This window comes from Tursiops truncatus, chromosome 3 (genome assembly GCF_011762595.2).
Source record: "Tursiops truncatus isolate mTurTru1 chromosome 3, mTurTru1.mat.Y, whole genome shotgun sequence".
Lineage (NCBI taxonomy): Eukaryota > Metazoa > Chordata > Mammalia > Artiodactyla > Delphinidae > Tursiops > Tursiops truncatus.
Genome location: NC_047036.1, coordinates 101,783,640 through 101,800,647, shown reverse-complemented (window position 1 = coordinate 101,800,647; position 17,008 = coordinate 101,783,640). Strand labels below are relative to the sequence as shown.

Below are 17,008 nucleotides of genomic sequence, written 5' to 3'. Positions count from 1 at the left end.
ATTGTGTGTAGTAAAACCCAATGCATGGCTACTAAATCATATAATCTAGGAACACAAGCCCCCAACTAATCATTTAAGCTGCACAATATTTCTGTCACCCTTTAGCACTGTGAATATGACATAACTTCTTATTTAGTGTGAAAGAATGTCAAGGCATTTATCATCACTCCTTCCCTCCCAGTTGCTCTTTCAACCCACCCCTAACCCGATATCTCCAATCTTTATGCTGCCTGCCAAAAGTAAAGTGGCTATCAGAAACGCCCCAATAAACTATCAAACATTTAATATGATCTGTTAGCATTTTCTGCTGGTTTACATAAAAATCAATACTTTTATAACTCTAGGACACAACCCTAACGATTTAGTGAAACTGATGTTTACTGTTGAATAAAATAGAAAGACCATTAGCTCTCAAAACCAAATAACATTAGAGAAAGCTAGAAGCAAAATAACTACTATTATTTAGATATGTGGATACCAAAGCATCTGAAACCCCAACTTGTTTTAGTACTGACTATAATAGCAATAAATCCCTCTTGGGAGAGGAATAGTTGGAGGGTGAGTCAGGCAGTGTATGAATAAACTCACAGCTTATAATGCATTAACTCCTTTGCTTTCCTCTCTATGTTCCCAGGCTCTGACAACAAAATGAGTCAAAGCTAGGAAATAAAACAGTGTTAGAACCATGTCAAGAAGAAAATGGCAACACATTATCAAAAAATGTAAAACATAGCCAGTAACAGTTCAGGGAAGCTTAGAATCCACCTGGTTTAATCAACATATCTATGTAACTTCTACTCATGTGAACAATTTTGTTATAATCCAAGAACATACCAAAAACATGTCCCTCTAAAAATAGATATGGGGGAGAGATAAATGAGGAGTTTGGCATTAGCATATACACACTACTGTATATAAAATAGATAACCAAAAAGAACCTACTGTATAGCACAGGGAACTATACTCAATATTTTGAATTAACCTATAAGGGAAAAGAATCTGAAAAAGAATAGATACATATATGTGTATAACTGAATCACTTTGCTATACACCTGAAACTAACACATTGTAAATCAACTATACTTCAATTAATTTCTTTAATTAAAAAAATAAAAATAGATATCAATATGAGGTTCTTCTAAAATGATGGGTCCAATGCCAGAGCATACGCTGATATTCTTTCAACAAAATCATTTTTATTATTTAGTCAAAATCAGTCTGCTTGGGCTTCCCTGGTGGCGCAGTGGTTGAGAGTCCGCCTGCCGATGCAGGGGACACGGGTTCGTGCCCCGGTCCAGGAAGATCCCACGTGCCGCGCAGCGGCTGGGCCCGTGAGCCATGGCCGCTGAGCCTGCGCATCCGGAGCCTGTGCTCCGCAACGGGAGAGGCCACAACAGTGAGAGGCCCGCGTACTGCAAAACAAACAAACAAACAAAAAACCAGTCTGCTTCACTGAAATTTCTCATGGCTCCTTCAATTCCAAATACCAAGCAATTGGATTGAAAGGGAAGCCTTCATTTTTGAATAAATAAGAGATGCACAGAACAGTTTAAGTTTCTTCTTGGTCGAATCTGTAAAACATAAAGATACGCAGTTATTTTCGTTGTTTATAAGATTGTGTCTTTGTTTTGTTTAAAAACATCATTCAAACAGGAGTATAATCAAATGGAACTTTCCTCCCATAAAAATGGTCAGGTATTTGAACAAATTCCCCTGCGCTATTTCTCATCTGCTTTGTCAAGCAGAAGGTATGGAGCAGTGAGAAGACTAAAGGTCAGAGAAGCTGGAATTCTAAGCCTCTTCCGTTATTGGAAAACTCTGCCAGAGGGCCAGTATCACTTTGCCACATAACAACATTCACTGTGCCCTAACTTGAGTTGTAACAACTTCTCCCACTTCAATACCCCTTTCTTCTACAGGTAATTCCTATATTCAAATTTCCTAAAATAATCCTCCAGGTTCCAAATTGTTTTTGGACACTTTGTGACAATAGGAAGTTTTCTAGTTTAGAGAACTTTCAACATGCCTTTCCTCTGAAATGAAATTTCAGACTTTGATCGTATAAGGTCTCTTATTTCTTTAAGTTTAATGTGGCGTTATTAGGGATGGGAGAAGGGTTAACTTACCATTTTATTTTGAAAATATATATGAGAAAATAATGAATAGCTACATCTGGAATTTTTTTTAATTTGAGGAAGTCAGGTAATTATGTAATAATTCTAAAATTAAATAGTGAAATTATATGCATGTGCTTTTAAATATTCTAATTATAATGTTGTCCCAGCTGATCTGTATTAATTAAAGTAAATTTTAATAGTAAGTACACAACAAGGATGACTTTCTTCTTTGGTGTCCTTACCTAATATTTCCAAGATCGATAGATGGATGGATAGAAAGAAATATATGTATAGATACAAAAATATTATTAACTATGGCTGTCATTTGAATCAATTGTCTGAGAAAGACTATGGTATTCCTCTAAGAGAGACAACTACTTTTTTTTAGGAAACTACCTTAACAGACTATTAGCATCTGAAATATGGGTCCGCTAGGCAGATGGAAGAAGTTTAGAAAAGAAAGACTTAAGTTACTCTGTGTGATGTAGTAGAGCATTTGGAGGTATCCACCAGTGCTTTAGGAAAGGAATTGGGGCCCTGAAAGGGAAACTGGAAGAAGTGTCAAGAAAGAGGGAACCCAACAACATGGCAGAGCCAGATTACACAGCGGGGCATGGTCTTGCAGGAACTGTAGATACATTTCCAAGAATAATGTTACAATTAATAGATGTTTCCTATCTACGTGGTATGGACTCTCTACTCTCCCCAAACTTTAGCTAAAATCTATTTTAAGTAGGGACACTGGCAAAGTGAGCTGAGACCCAAGTGATGAATCGAGGAGAGTGGGAAAGGCAACGGAGTAAAGCAACTGACGACCAGATGGACGACAATCCCCCACTTCCCACGTGGACAACAGGAAGTTGACTCCTGCAGGGAGTGCATGAAGAGGAGGAAGAGGCTACATCCTGCCATCCAGAGCTGAGGTCCATTAAGTCAGCAGAAATGTAAGTGATGTTAGGGGAGAAGAAGGTCCCAACAAGAACCTACACTATGCCTCTCCCTGGAGTTGAGAAGTCTCTGGGTGTGTCTGGAAAACTGGGAATACAGGCATAAAGGAGTCAATCTGAGGATCTAGCATGCCTTTGACTTCTTGTCCGCATATAAACACATCTATACCAGCTTAACACACACACACACACACACACACACACACACACACAGATACACATACACAATAAACACTCTATCGGGACTTTAATCACCATCTTGTTTCATTTCTTCTCACCAGAAGATGTTCTAATATACATTAGAAGAATTGTCTACAAAAGCTATCTCCACCTCCTCACCTTACATCCTCTTTTTAATCCATACCAATCTGCTTCCATTATCATTGCTTTCACAAAATTGATTTCAATAAGTTCACAAAATGACCATCTTTTAAATTCTACAGTTAGTGAATACCATTTAGTAATTGTCTATTTTCAAATAAAGACAATTACTAAATGGTATTCACTACAGTTAGTGAATACCATTTAGTACTTTTCTATTTCAAACAGAGACTCTAACAATTAATTTGAAAATGAAAGAGTTAATGATCAGTGGTTCCAATTTAACAAGTAAAGACAATTTCTTATGTCACAGTGGGTTTCTTCTTGTAAAAACTAACTGGCACTTTTTCATCCTTATCTTACTTGCACTCTCTGCTTCATTTGGCGCTCATGATCCCTCTACCCTATTTTGAAACTCTGTCTTCAACTTCCTCTTGTAACTTTGGGCTTTTCTTTTCAATTTCATAAGCTCCACTTCCACTGTACAGCTCTTGAATAATGGTATCACAGTAAGAGAGAGCAAAATGCATTCTGAGTCCTGCAAGAGGCTCGGTACGACTAGATTACAGAAGGTGGGGTAGGGTATAGTGAAAGATCAACTGGATAGGTGATGAGGGGTCAGATCATAAAGGGTTTTACAAGCCAGGGTAAGATGCTCAAGTTTTACCCTCAGATCAATAGACAGTCATTGAAATGGGTGATGATAAGTTTGGAATGATAAATGAGATTTTTCATCTTAGAAGGTCACTCTGGAGAAAGAATTGAGTATGTAAAGACTGGAAGGAGGAAGACCAGGTAAAGAGATGCTGTGATCATTCAAATGGGTAATTATAGTGGTCGGGACGTACACGTCTTATGGAAAATGGAGATAAAAGAAGTGGACAGATTCAAGAGATATTCAGGAAGCTGAATTGACAGAACTGGATGGCTGATTGAATGAAGAGAAAAGAGTTGAGAATGACACCCAGGTTTTTGGCTTGGAACACCAAGTGGATGGTCAGGCCACGCACTGATATAACGTATATGGGAGGAAGAAGAGGAGGTGACTGGAAGAGGTGGGCTGATGATTAATTAAGTCTGGGCAGGTTAAATTTAAGGTCTCTCCACCCAAGTGGAAATGTCCAGTACACAACTGATATATGCATCAGAATCTCAGCAGAGAGATTTGGACTGAAATATAATTTTGGAGATCATGAGAGTATAGAAAACAACTGGAGACATGAGTTTGATCATTGAGCCCCTACTCTCCTGTATTCACCTCTTTCACATCAAACTGTAAGAACATAACCACGGACTGATCAAACAGTTGGGTTGAGAGCTCTAACGCTTGATGAGAAATTAATTAAAGGGGCCCAACTGGAGGTTCAAAAGCTAAATCTAGGTTTTTTGATGTCTTCTACCTGGATCTGTAAACATTAGAAGAGAGAAGGGCCAGGATGAACAAACAGAACAAGTGACCTCAGAAGAACCAAAGACAATTCACAGTACAAAAGAGAATTGTTTAAAAACTCTCATTGGGAACAGCAGGGATTTGAGAGAACATTATATCCATTACAAATGAAATAAAATAAAAGCAGAAGCTGCTATGATAGGAAATATCAGAGAACAAGAAAATATTCCTCAAAATCAAAAATATTAGCTTCAAAATAAAAAATTGACAGAAATTATAGAAGAAAAATTTAAGTAAATGTCCCAGGGTGTAGAATAAAAAGGCAAAAATGGGGTATGAGAAAAAGCATTTAGAAGACACAGAATCAATTCAGGAGGTCCAACATCCAGTTAATTTACTCAAAGTGCATTTAGATGCTCAAAGCAGCTTCTTTATTTCTTATAGATAGGTAATCCCATGATCCTCATGCACCCCCACCTGGTCAGTTGCAGAACCTATATATTAGTCCAAAACAGTAAATTCAGCCCATTGAAATAATTTTAAAGCTCCTTTAGTAAAACTTCACCCTTTTGATTTCCTCTCCTTTCCTCTGCTTCTCCACGATGGCAGGCAGTTAGGGAAAAGAAAAGTGTGTCATCTGTACTTCAAGGCAATGTGATGGAGGGCAAAATAGAGTCCTTGGATCCACCAGCATTCTCCTCTTGTACATCTCAACTACTGAGTACCAGGGTTGGTAGATCACCTCTTTCTGTCTCCAGGTGTTCTAGAATCTGCTCCCATTGTCTGTGCCTGGTATCTTTTGGCTGGATAAGGGCCAGCCCTGCTGGTGCTCCTGACTAGTGTGGCCTTACCCCAGTTGTTAAATGGCATGAGGAGCTCTCTGATCCTCTTCTTTGTGCCCCACTTGGATCCTGGCCAACATAGCTTCTGAACACCATGGCTTCTGCTGCTGGGGCACCTCACCACTTGCCACAATAGGCCAGAGCCTACTGCCTTTCAGCTCAACCAGCTTCTGTATCTCTTCTGGGAACTCAGGAGTGCTTGGAAAATAAACTGTGACTTCTTCCTCCTAACCAGGCTGGGCCACTGAATTTATCTTGGTGTCACCATTACCCAAATTGGTTCATGAGGCTTACAAACACCTTCTTCTACTGCCCCAGTCAAGGAACAAGCATTCCCCTTAACCTATTCAGCATGAGCTCCGCACTGTAGTGAAAAGCCCAGAGAGTACAGATCAAGTCACATCTGCCACTTTGGTCTCCTGTATCCAGCAACCACCCCACAGGAAGAAGAGAAGCAGGTTTGGAACATTTGATCTCTCTGCTGTGGTCCTCCTTTGCACTACTTTAGGTATATAATTTTCTATGGTCTTATCCACTAAGCCTGCCTTTTGATGTGTTAGAGAGGTAAGTAAAGGAATTTGGGAAATTTTTGTCTCTCTCAGAGATCGCTAGATTCCAAGTCTATCACTTTGCTTTGAACTCAAGCATCCCTTGTAAGTATCAGAAGCTGAATATAGACTCTTTGCATTGCTACTGTAAAAATTCTAACCCTACTCCTTAAAGCAAAGTGATGCTTCAAGTTAACCGGAGAAAAGTCCATGTACACAGAACAGCAAAAGAAGAGGGAATATTAATATTTTTTAATATACTCTCCTGCATTAACCTACTCTCTTGAGACTCTAACTCTCCTGCATTAACCTACTCTCTTAAGAATCTAACATACTTTATTGAGCTTTAATGGCTACCTCTGGGAGCATGGCTGTGGGAGTAGGAAGGAATGGGGAACTAGACAGTTGGAATTTTTCCTGTGTCTCATAATATGCATTATTTTAGTATTTTAATTAAGACTTTTGTACCATAGGGAATTAGGAAAATACTTTTGCCCGTACTTTGGGAAGGAATACCTCTTTGCCCAACAGTGTCACCTCGCTCATACCAGAAAGATGGTGATAGAAGTAGAGACTGGCAAACAACCTCTGTGTTTAGTGGAATGTCAATCGCAGGGGGCAATGCAATAGCATGACTAGCAGGCCAAAGCTAAGCCCCATGGAGCCTCTGCTTGAGCACATATAATGTAATATCCTAGCCTCACAAATAGCTATGGGACAAATCTCAGATAAGTGTTTCTAACATTCAAGCTGATCCGAGTTGGGGCTTCTGTAGTTTGACTTACACTTACACTCTTCCTCCTAGACAGCTCTTGAAGCCCCCTACTTCTCCTTTCCTCTGCCCTTATCATTATCCAAGACTTTATCACTTCTCACCTTAATCAATGGGCTTTTGCCATTTCATACCTTGTCCTCAGCTCTATACCTGCTACCCTCGATAAATGTTTATTAAAGTGAATGAATAAATGGATGAATGCCTGATTTTGAGTCACTGAAATCTAGCTGGCATCCTCCATGCTCGCTACCCTCCTAGTTATTTAATAAAGAAAAATAATTTTTGTTATAAAGCATTTCTTCAGTACTTGAAATGTTTCCCTTTGTAAAAGGGAAATTTCTACTTAATTGATAAGATGTATATTTTAAATCATGATAGTATATTTTGAGCCATACATGTGACATTAAAATATTTACTTAAGTACATGATGTTTCTGCACACTTTTCCTAATCATTAATTTCCCCAAATAATTCATTTGACCAATTAATATACAATTTTAATAAAGCAAAAAATATATTGATCTGATTTTTTAAATGTTGTGATAAATAAAACAGCTGCTCCTGAAGAACTGTAGGTAGTATATATAGGCTGCTATCTTGTTTTGAAGTAAAATTATCCTTAAGTCCTTGTTAAATAGTAATGCATTACAAGAACAGAAAGGAAATACTTTATAATAGAACTAGAAATAACTCAGTAGACTTTTGAATAAAAATTTACTTTGAAGGTGGCTTCGAAATTATTAAACTACATCCTGCTCCTCTCCACAGGCACATACGTCACATAGAAAATCTCTCTCTCTCTCTCACTCTCACTCTTGCTCTCTCTGTAACTTTTTGAGGTTCATAATTTGAAAACTGAAATTTCTCTGTGACCTTGAAAAAGAATTCTTGCCTAACCAAGGAGAAGGGTGGATTTGGGGAGTTGAGATTATTAATAATATTACAGGATGAAACATACAGAGATGCTTTCAGAGGTTAATCAGGCTGCAAAGTTAGTCACTAGACTTGCTGGCGAATTATCAAATCACTGAAGTCCTGATTCCAGTACAGAAATATGACCTTATTCAATCATTATTCACAGAAAAGGGAGGGGCAGATGCTCTAAACTGCACTGGTGGGAAGTTTTCCTCTACTCTATTTATTCTCAAAACAATACTTGGCCAACTGATCTTTTTAAATCTGCTAGTGTGATAGTTCTTATTTTTACAGGCCACTCTAATCATCTTTTTTGCCAGCCTGGGGATTAATCCCAAACAATTATCCCAAACAATCAGGATAGTTGGCAATAACTTCAGGGTAATTTAGATGCCTTGAAATCTCTGACTTGTAAAACCATCAGTTCATCCAACTCTGACATCATTAAGTAAGACTATTCTTTTTATCAGTGAAATCACTTGGTTCTTTCCAAGCTCTGCCCTCCCAAGTTCTGCATAAAGTATTATTTAAAATGTATAAATTATTACCATGGGATATTACGAACAAATAATTAGAAGAACAAGCAGACTCTTATGCTCTGCCATGCCATGACTTACCCATTTTTGAATTAAGTATCGAGTCTTGTCACCTTCTTGGATTAGCTTTATATGAAGTAGCCTCTTCTTCAGAGAGGAAAATCTATTTTAGACAATGACATTTGCTCATCAATATGTGGCTTAAAAAAAAAAAAATGAAAGAAAGCACCTGAGCCTTCAAATATAATAAGCTGAAACCTAAAATGGAATCACCTAAAAGTAGGAATACTAATTCGTATTAAAATCCACTATGTTTAAAATTTGAGCTGAATCAGGTACATTGTTGTAATTTCCTGAGCGTTTGTCTTGAAAACTAATTAGAAAATCTGGAGACAGTACTTGGTATTCCTAACATGTCCCAGAAGCCTTTGTGTTCATTCTTTCGATTCCAACGTCCCATTTGGAAGCAATCCAGAATCTAACAATAAAACAAGCTTGACTCACCAAGATTCATTTTCTCAATGTATATCAGTCAGGGAGACTATGGGAACAATTACTTGGTGTATGAGTGAGAGACAAAAAGTAAGAAAAGGTCTTCTATTACAATGACATATAAAACAGCTCTCCATCAAGAGTACATTTAGCTCTTTATAAAACAAACATGTTGTTTCTTTGCTTTTGTACACAGTTATGTCTTTAAACACGCAAGAGAAACCACACAGAATGAGGAACTGGATATCAATCATGTCAACATTATGCTCTGCTTATTCCTAAACCATAGGCTGGAATTGAGCTAACCTAAACTTCACTGAATGTTAATATAACAGCTGGCAACATACTTTCTTAAAAAAGGACTCCAAGAGTAATGAAAATGAAAATATAGCCCATGACATTGATCTAAGTTTTGACAGACGTTTTTGGTCAGCATAACATATGAGCTCAGAAATGAAGTTCCAGCCATGTATGTTTCAGAAAAGACTTCCTCTATGAATAAAGTTGTTATAGGAAATGACTAGCAGCATCATACCCTAAGCATCTTGGCCAATAATAAATTGAACATTAATGGAAACTGACTATTCCTTACATGTCCCCATAAGCTAACAGACTAAACATCCAAGGCATCTGGAATTACTTGCCCTGTTATGGGTTGTCATACAGTTTATCATCTCAGGGCCTATTTGGGGCTCTTAAAAGCCCCAGTAATTCTGCTGCAGAACTAAAATTCCATTTTGAGTAGCCGCAGGATTTGTTGATCAACAGGACAGGTGGAAAGAGAAGGGGCTTGATGAGAAGGACTTATCACCCTCTAATAATATGCACACAAGAGAAGGACGGGATGGATGCATTATTTTTAAATTGTGTCTGGCCAGCATGTCAGGACTGATTGAAGAATCCAGCAACAGTGAAAAGAGTCATGTCTGCCTTCAGACATGAAAAGCCAGTTATGCACTCTTATTTCTTGTCAACGGCCTAGATCGGTCTCTCATTTTTAGGACAAATAATAAGAAAAATCGTAAAGAAAATGTCAATTCCACCCCGCCATAAATTTAGCCAAAAAAATTTTGTAACTAATAGCCTTCCTCCCCTTTCTGTAGAAAGGCAATATGGTGTGAAAATGTTTTCTCCTAAGTGATGGAATGTACAGTCATGCACCAGCAACTCAACTGGGTGCTGAATATCAACGTGCCTGTTCTGGAAGAAACTGCTCTGGGGTTAGAGGGAGCACACTGTTGGAAAGAGAGTCACTTCAGTGCAGGAGGGGAGGCCGTGCATCTATTTCAGAAGATGGAGGTTTATCTTCCAGTGGAGGGCTTTGATACTATTCATATGCTAACAATATCACCATTTCCTCACAGCACTCAATACACAGGGAATAAAAGACGTCATTTGCTGACATGGGGCGCAACGCTTTCTGTCCAGCATACTGATCAAAAATCTGCATTCAGCTTCCAAGGCTCAGCCACCACATAACCTTTAAATTGTTCTTTGAACACTTTAAATTTCTGGTCAAAATAATTTCCCATTTTAGAGAATAAAATGATGAAACAAAGAACTCTAACTGTATTTTCCCTCCGCTCCTAACACGTAGTTTTAGTGCCCCGAGGGCTCCTTTCATCTGGTCTAAGTGCTGGCATATGATGTGATTGTTAACAGAGCCGGCCACCAGATGAAGTGAATTATCTCAACTGCCAAAGCTCCCACTTTCTTTCCAATTTAAACATCAATTTAACACAGAAACTGAAGGGTATTATGAAAGCTTTAATATGAACCATTTCAGACATGAGGAAAAAAATACTGGAAGGTTTTTTCAAACTATCAAACAAATATGTAATTTTTTGAACCTGAAGATGAGTCAGGAAAGCGAGTGGAACAGCAGAACACACAGGATACTCACTTTAACCGACAGCAAGAGAGAAGGACCTCTTTGTCTTAAATAAACATGCTTTTCAGAACAGGGAGGATTTTATTAAAGAAAATGAAATTGTGAGGTCATGAACTAAACACAGCGATCAACAGCAAAGAGAAGACTTCTGCTTTAAAACATTTCAAAATGCATATCATCAACCTGGACGATCTGGGATGTTTTTAGTGGTCTCCTCTGGATTATTAGGGTCCTTTTCATTATACAACTTGCCTTTCTCATGGAAATTTTTTCTCCATTTGGATCACTAGCTGGTAACAGAATGTGCTAGCATATGTCCCAAATACCTCTTTGAAAATGAGACCACTTCGTAGCTAACTCATAACAATAAAACTTGATGCTTTCTCACACAACATAGAGCTCTTCCTAGTATATGCCACAAAAATTAAAACATATACATTTATGTCAAAAGAATACGAATTATTATTTATCTTTAATCTTTTAAGCCTTCATAATGAAAATGGTATTAATATGCAAAATGTGTAAATAACTGTGTTCACAATTAGAAAAATTTGCCCTTGTGAAAATATGAGATTTGAAGAACTGAAATAAGATTTGAAGAGTCATATTTAAATAAGATTTAATAATATACAAGTTAAATACATATGATTTTGCTAGCCAAAAACATTCTTAAAAGCTAAGAACATTATTACAGATTTTCCGCTGAAAAATACTACTCCTTAGAGTCAATTAACTACATAAGTAAATAAATAAATGAAGTTAGCCTTTTTACTATACAGAACTCTTCTAATCATCATTTCCATCTTAAAAGTATAATTTGGGAAGGTGCAAGACTAGGAAATATGTGTGCATTGATTGTACCATATAAGGATCGCATGGCTGTTCGCATATGGAATGCACACAGAACATTATTGACAAATTCAGAACAACCATATGCAATGCTCAATGGCACTTCCAAATATAAAATACAAATACAGTATGTAATACACTGAGAGCATGTTGCGTACCAAATGATCAAGCAATTTACTGAAGATTAGCCTTTAAGAAACAAGTAACACTACAAATACCATATGTACCTGTTAATGATTTATTTTTTACATTGGTGATATTCATCAGATTGATCTTAAGTTAAAAACAAGTTTTCAGGGCTTCCCTGGTGGCGCAGTGGTTGAGAATCTGCCTGCCAATGCAGGGGACATGGGTTCGAGCTCTGGTCTGGGAAGATCCCACATGCCGTGGAGCAACTAGGCCCGTGAGCCACAACTACTGAGCCTGCGCGTCTGGAGCCTGTGCTCCGCAAAAAGAGAGGCTGCGATAGTAAGAGGCCAGCGCACCGTGACGAAGAGTGGCCCCCACTTGCCACAACTAGAGAAAGCCCTCGCACAGAAATGAAGACCCAACACAGCCAAAAATAAATAAAGAAATAAATAAAGTTTAAAAAAATAAACAAGTTTTCACAGAATATTCCGGCCGAGCACTCTTTGTGGTAAATTAAAGGAGAATTATAGAACCAGTTTGCCAAAAGGGACCTTAGAGATCACGTAATCTTATTTTTAAATGGAAAACTTGAAACCTCAAAACGTTAAGTTGCTCACCCAAGATTACAAAGTCCATTAATGGCAGAGTTCCAGGTCTCCTGGCTCTCAGGCCTGGCCCCAAATGAAAGCTACCCTAATTTGTTCATATTTACTCAAAACACATATATATTTGTAAATCTTCATAGGCTCATCTGGTTGCCCAGCACATCATCTGCAGGAACACCCAACTCTGGGGTCTGACAGGGCAACACTGTTCTATTCCCAGAGTGATTTCATTGACGATGACTCATACTTCCCTTGGGTTCACTGGGGAACAGAAGGAGATGCTGACCTCAGTAGAAAAACAGACATAGCTCCATGAAAGTCATAACAGAGCCTCAAACTGTTTAATTCTGAAATAAGCTCTGCAGAGAACGCCTTCAAGGGGATGTTTTACTCTTCCTCCAGACTGCTTTAGGAAGCACACCAAACGTGTGTCAAACTTCCTCCCCCACTGCCATCAGCCAGAACTGGAAGGCAGAGAAAAAGCCTGAAAATTAAAGCAGAATATGTGGCTCCCAACTGCACACTTCAGCATTACATAGCTTTCCACCCCACCTCCCTCTACAGCCTATCTCCTTCAGGCACCACAGAGAATAGCCTCCCCCAGACCTCACCACCCATGAAAAGTGTTCAACCAAATCACTCAAGTGAACTTCCAGAAGTATACCTAGATATAAAATACCAGCTGTAAGGAGATGTGGCCAATCATTCAGCATCCACTATTTTCCCCAACAGAACCTTGGGAAATGTCTGAACACCAAAATATCAAACATCCAGACAGATTCTTAGTAAATTAAAACAGTGCAAACAAACAAACAAAAAACAGTGCAATAACTGTTTCTTCCTGAACATCATCTTTTTCACTTCCAGGCAAACGCAGCTCCAGCCTAGACCATTCCCTCAAAACCAGGATTATAACAGGAATTCAGTGAGTTCCAGTGCAACACACTTGAACAATCATGCCAGAAATCCTCCAGTTTATATATGGGGGGAGGGGGGAGTTAACTTTTAAGACATTACCAAAACAGACCATTTTTATGTCAATCACGGAAGTACTTGGTCTTTTATGGGTTGCAGAAATTGGGGATCCCTTATAAGACTTAAGAGGACTTGTTAAGTTTTAAAATCTTTCCCCAACCATCACATTTAATAATTCAATATCCAACATTGTTCATAAGGTTCTGAGCACTGTCATTACCCAGACATATGATAGAACTCTCCTCCCAAATTAATCATGCTACTTCCTTCCCAGGCTCAATAAACCCTCACTCTTGCATCGATTCAATTATAGTAGAAATTACTGTGTGTTATTTTAACTTTCCATAAAACTTATTTTTAAATAGAGTAAATGCAGTACGTGGAAATACCTTTATGAACCAAACTATTTACTATCCATGTTGTCTTTTATTGTCAGTTTCCTTAAAAAAAAACAACAATAAACCTGGAGGTGTAGAGATTATATGACTAAAATATGTATCCACCGTACTCACTAATACAGTGCAATAGCTACACAAAACAAATTTAACATTACTCATCAGTACTGAGAGATCAGCTTACACAACACTGGCACTGCCAAAAGGCACTGCAGTCTAGGTCCAAAGGTTTCACTGACTACTGATAGCTGTTACATCTATTTTTGACATTGTATATGGTTAGTCACAGTCTGGATTCTTTAGAATCAAAGTCCATAGGTAACAGTGCAATTAAAGGTCTGCATTTAGCCACTCTGAGTAGAGCAGGTCAAGCAGTGTAGATGACATCACCCCTGATGGAGTTACTTCTTGGAGTCAGACACCTGGGAAATGGGAAAGAACCATGCTTTCATTAAAATGCAGTTACAAATATCTTCACAGTGCATTCCCCAGATTAGTTTTGATGCCCCTTCCGATTAATGATACTAAGGATTTCCTTGAAGAAGTATTGACCAATGATTACTGCCTCGGCATGGAGAATTGGAAGTTTAGAAAACTCCTCTGAAATAAGATCCAAGAAGAGAGCTGTTGTAGATGAACATTGATTCCCACCCATCATGTTTATCATCAATCTCTACTATGGTTTGATTGATATCATATTGCCTCGAGATAATTCATTCTGCATATCATTATAATAATCAAACCTTTATTTCTGTAGACTATCATGGGATATAGAGAAGAGAATTGTTTTTAATTCAACAAATTTCTTAGCAAAAGAGAAAAATACTAGTTAACCCGGGTGGGCTGTATATAATTTTCTAGCTCCTTGCTACTTGAAGTGTGTGTCCAGGAATCAGCACTGTGGCCATCACTGAGAATATGCTAGAAATGCAGAACCTCAGATGTCACTGGACCTCTTAGAGCAGAATCCACATTTTAACAAGATCCTAAGGGGATTTACATGGACATTAAATTCTGAGAAGCACTAATATAGTTATGTTTATGATATTAGAACCATAGAGAAGAATCAAACCCAATGTATTCCCTATAGGTCTTTCCTGTAGCCCACGGAAAATGTCAACTTGCATTTGATATATATTGTATAAAGTCTCAGGGCTAAACAAGTAAAGCCAATGAATCTCCTTGACCCCACTTGGGAAACATGATTTCTCAAATCTTTCAATCATCAAATATTTTGGAACAAAAAAATAGAAGGATGGGAGTCAACAGATCCAAACACTAGGTCTTTCTTGCCTGTGTTTGTGTGTCCTTGGGTAAATGAGTTTACATCTCTGTATTCATTCTATGCTCAACACTGTGGTGGGTTCTTGGGAGTCAACACTGGACAAAACAGACATGGTCTCTTTACTTCAGTTTCCTATGGATAAGTGGAAGAGCATTTTAGTCAAAAAGTAACACAGACATATAAAATTTCAAGCTAATTTTAAAGAACAGTGAGAGTGAGCAGTTTGTTCAGCGTAGGGCCGGACATGTGGATATGCTGGGAATAGAAGGCGACATGAGAAGAGCTATATGCTTTGTTTTAGAGTTTGGACTGAAGTAAAGGGGAGCCATCGCTAGGGTTGGGAATGGGAATGACATGAGCAATGAATTTCAGAACTACTTCCCTGCCGTCTATTGGAAGGATGGATTTAAGAGAGAAGGGGCTGAACACAGGGGCTCCTGTTAGGAGAATACTGAGGTCATCCAGTGAAGAGATGATAAGAACCTGAAATGGTAGAAGAGAGCACAGACAGAACTGGTATGACTTCAAAACTAAGGGAAGCGTGAGTGTGCCTGGGGGTGGGGTGGGGGGGGGGAGAAATAGACAGAACTGTGACCAACTCCAAAGTGTCTAGTAGGACAGTTGTAAAAAGTGATGAGGCTGTTAACTGAGAGAGACAACATAGTGGGAGGAGTGAGTTTGGAACGGAAAGGAAAGAGATCATGAGTTTTACTTTGAGTTTGTTGGGCTTGAGAGGTCTGAGGATATCTAAGTGGTGACACCAACTGACAGGAAGGAATGAGAATCTGTTCTTTGGACAAGATGACAGATTAAGGGCAAACTAGTAAACCCCTAGTATCAAAATGGAATGTGCTGACATTTTGAAGTCTCTCATCCAAGGAGAGACTTCTGATGATAACGTATGTGCGCAGACACTTCAGAAAGAACATTTAGAGGTGCAATCAGCATGGACTATTTTAATTCTAAAAAAAAAAACTATGGATCATTAAAACAGGGGAGACAGAGGAGACAAAATCGGAAGTATAGGGACAATTGCAGCGGCAGCAAGTAACTCCTCAACAAACCGTAATAGAACAAAAAAATGTTTCATGGATATAAAGAGGGGTTTATAGAGAGGTTTTCATATATCTATAATCAGTTTGATAGAGATCTGTGTTTTTGTAATTTCTAGACTTAAGTGGTAATAATTGCAATGTGTCTCACCCTTACATGTTTTTATAAGTGATAAAACATGTTCAGAATGCCTCAAACTCTTATTCCCCAATAAAGTGCCCTGTTCGTTAGCTCTCACTATATTGATGGACATATGTCCCTATGAACATTAAACACACATGGACCTCAGTGCATATCAGTTACCAAAGGAGAAATGGGAGAGAACTGCAAAGTGAAGTGAGATAGGAATCCCTTCCATCTCTGGTCCAGACATGAACTTCTCCCTCACTGTGTAGCTATGATAGGAGAGCAGAATATTAGAATCATTGACCTATTGGATTTGGAGATTCAAAGGTAAACCCACTTTAGATAAATCTGATGTTCTTTCTAGCTGCTAATTGCCTGTTTAGTCACAATCTTATGGTGAATAATTAAAAGTATGGCAGAGGACTAGAGCTGATAAAGCATTAAATGTACATTTTTATTTAAAACTAGCACTATAATCAGTAATCAAGAGTGTGTTTGCCTTCATAAATCAACTATGTAAATATGCTTGCCTCTGGTTGAAGCAGCACTGGACTCCCCGCTCCTCAGAGAGTGTAATGCACTCTCCTTAGACATCAAATCCCGACTTCAAAGACTTGTTAGAAATAAATGGCTGAAGTGGACTTTGAGAACTATGCCATGATTTTATCTCTTGCTTACCATCATTCAGGGCCTGCTTGGATTCCCAAGTAAGAAATGGATATGTTGTCACTCACCACAGAAGCACTGAGTATATTTCTGGTGGGTAATCAAAAGAAAGGACAGTACAGTGCCTCTCTCCTCTCTCTATCTCTCTCTCT

General features: G+C 38.4%; 1 long non-coding RNA gene across 1 annotated transcript in view; it reads right to left on the bottom strand.

Annotated features, from left to right (window-relative positions):
• Positions 1-210: 210 nt before the first annotated feature.
• The window catches only part of LOC117311597 (uncharacterized), a 97,762-nt gene continuing 80,964 nt past the window's right edge, over positions 211-17,008 (bottom strand). The window contains exons 11-12 of the long non-coding RNA XR_012330835.1: positions 8,472-8,553; positions 211-1,571 (exon numbers count right to left, since the gene is read on the bottom strand). This is a non-coding gene — a long non-coding RNA (uncharacterized lncRNA). The remainder of the gene's footprint in view (positions 1,572-8,471; positions 8,554-17,008) is intronic.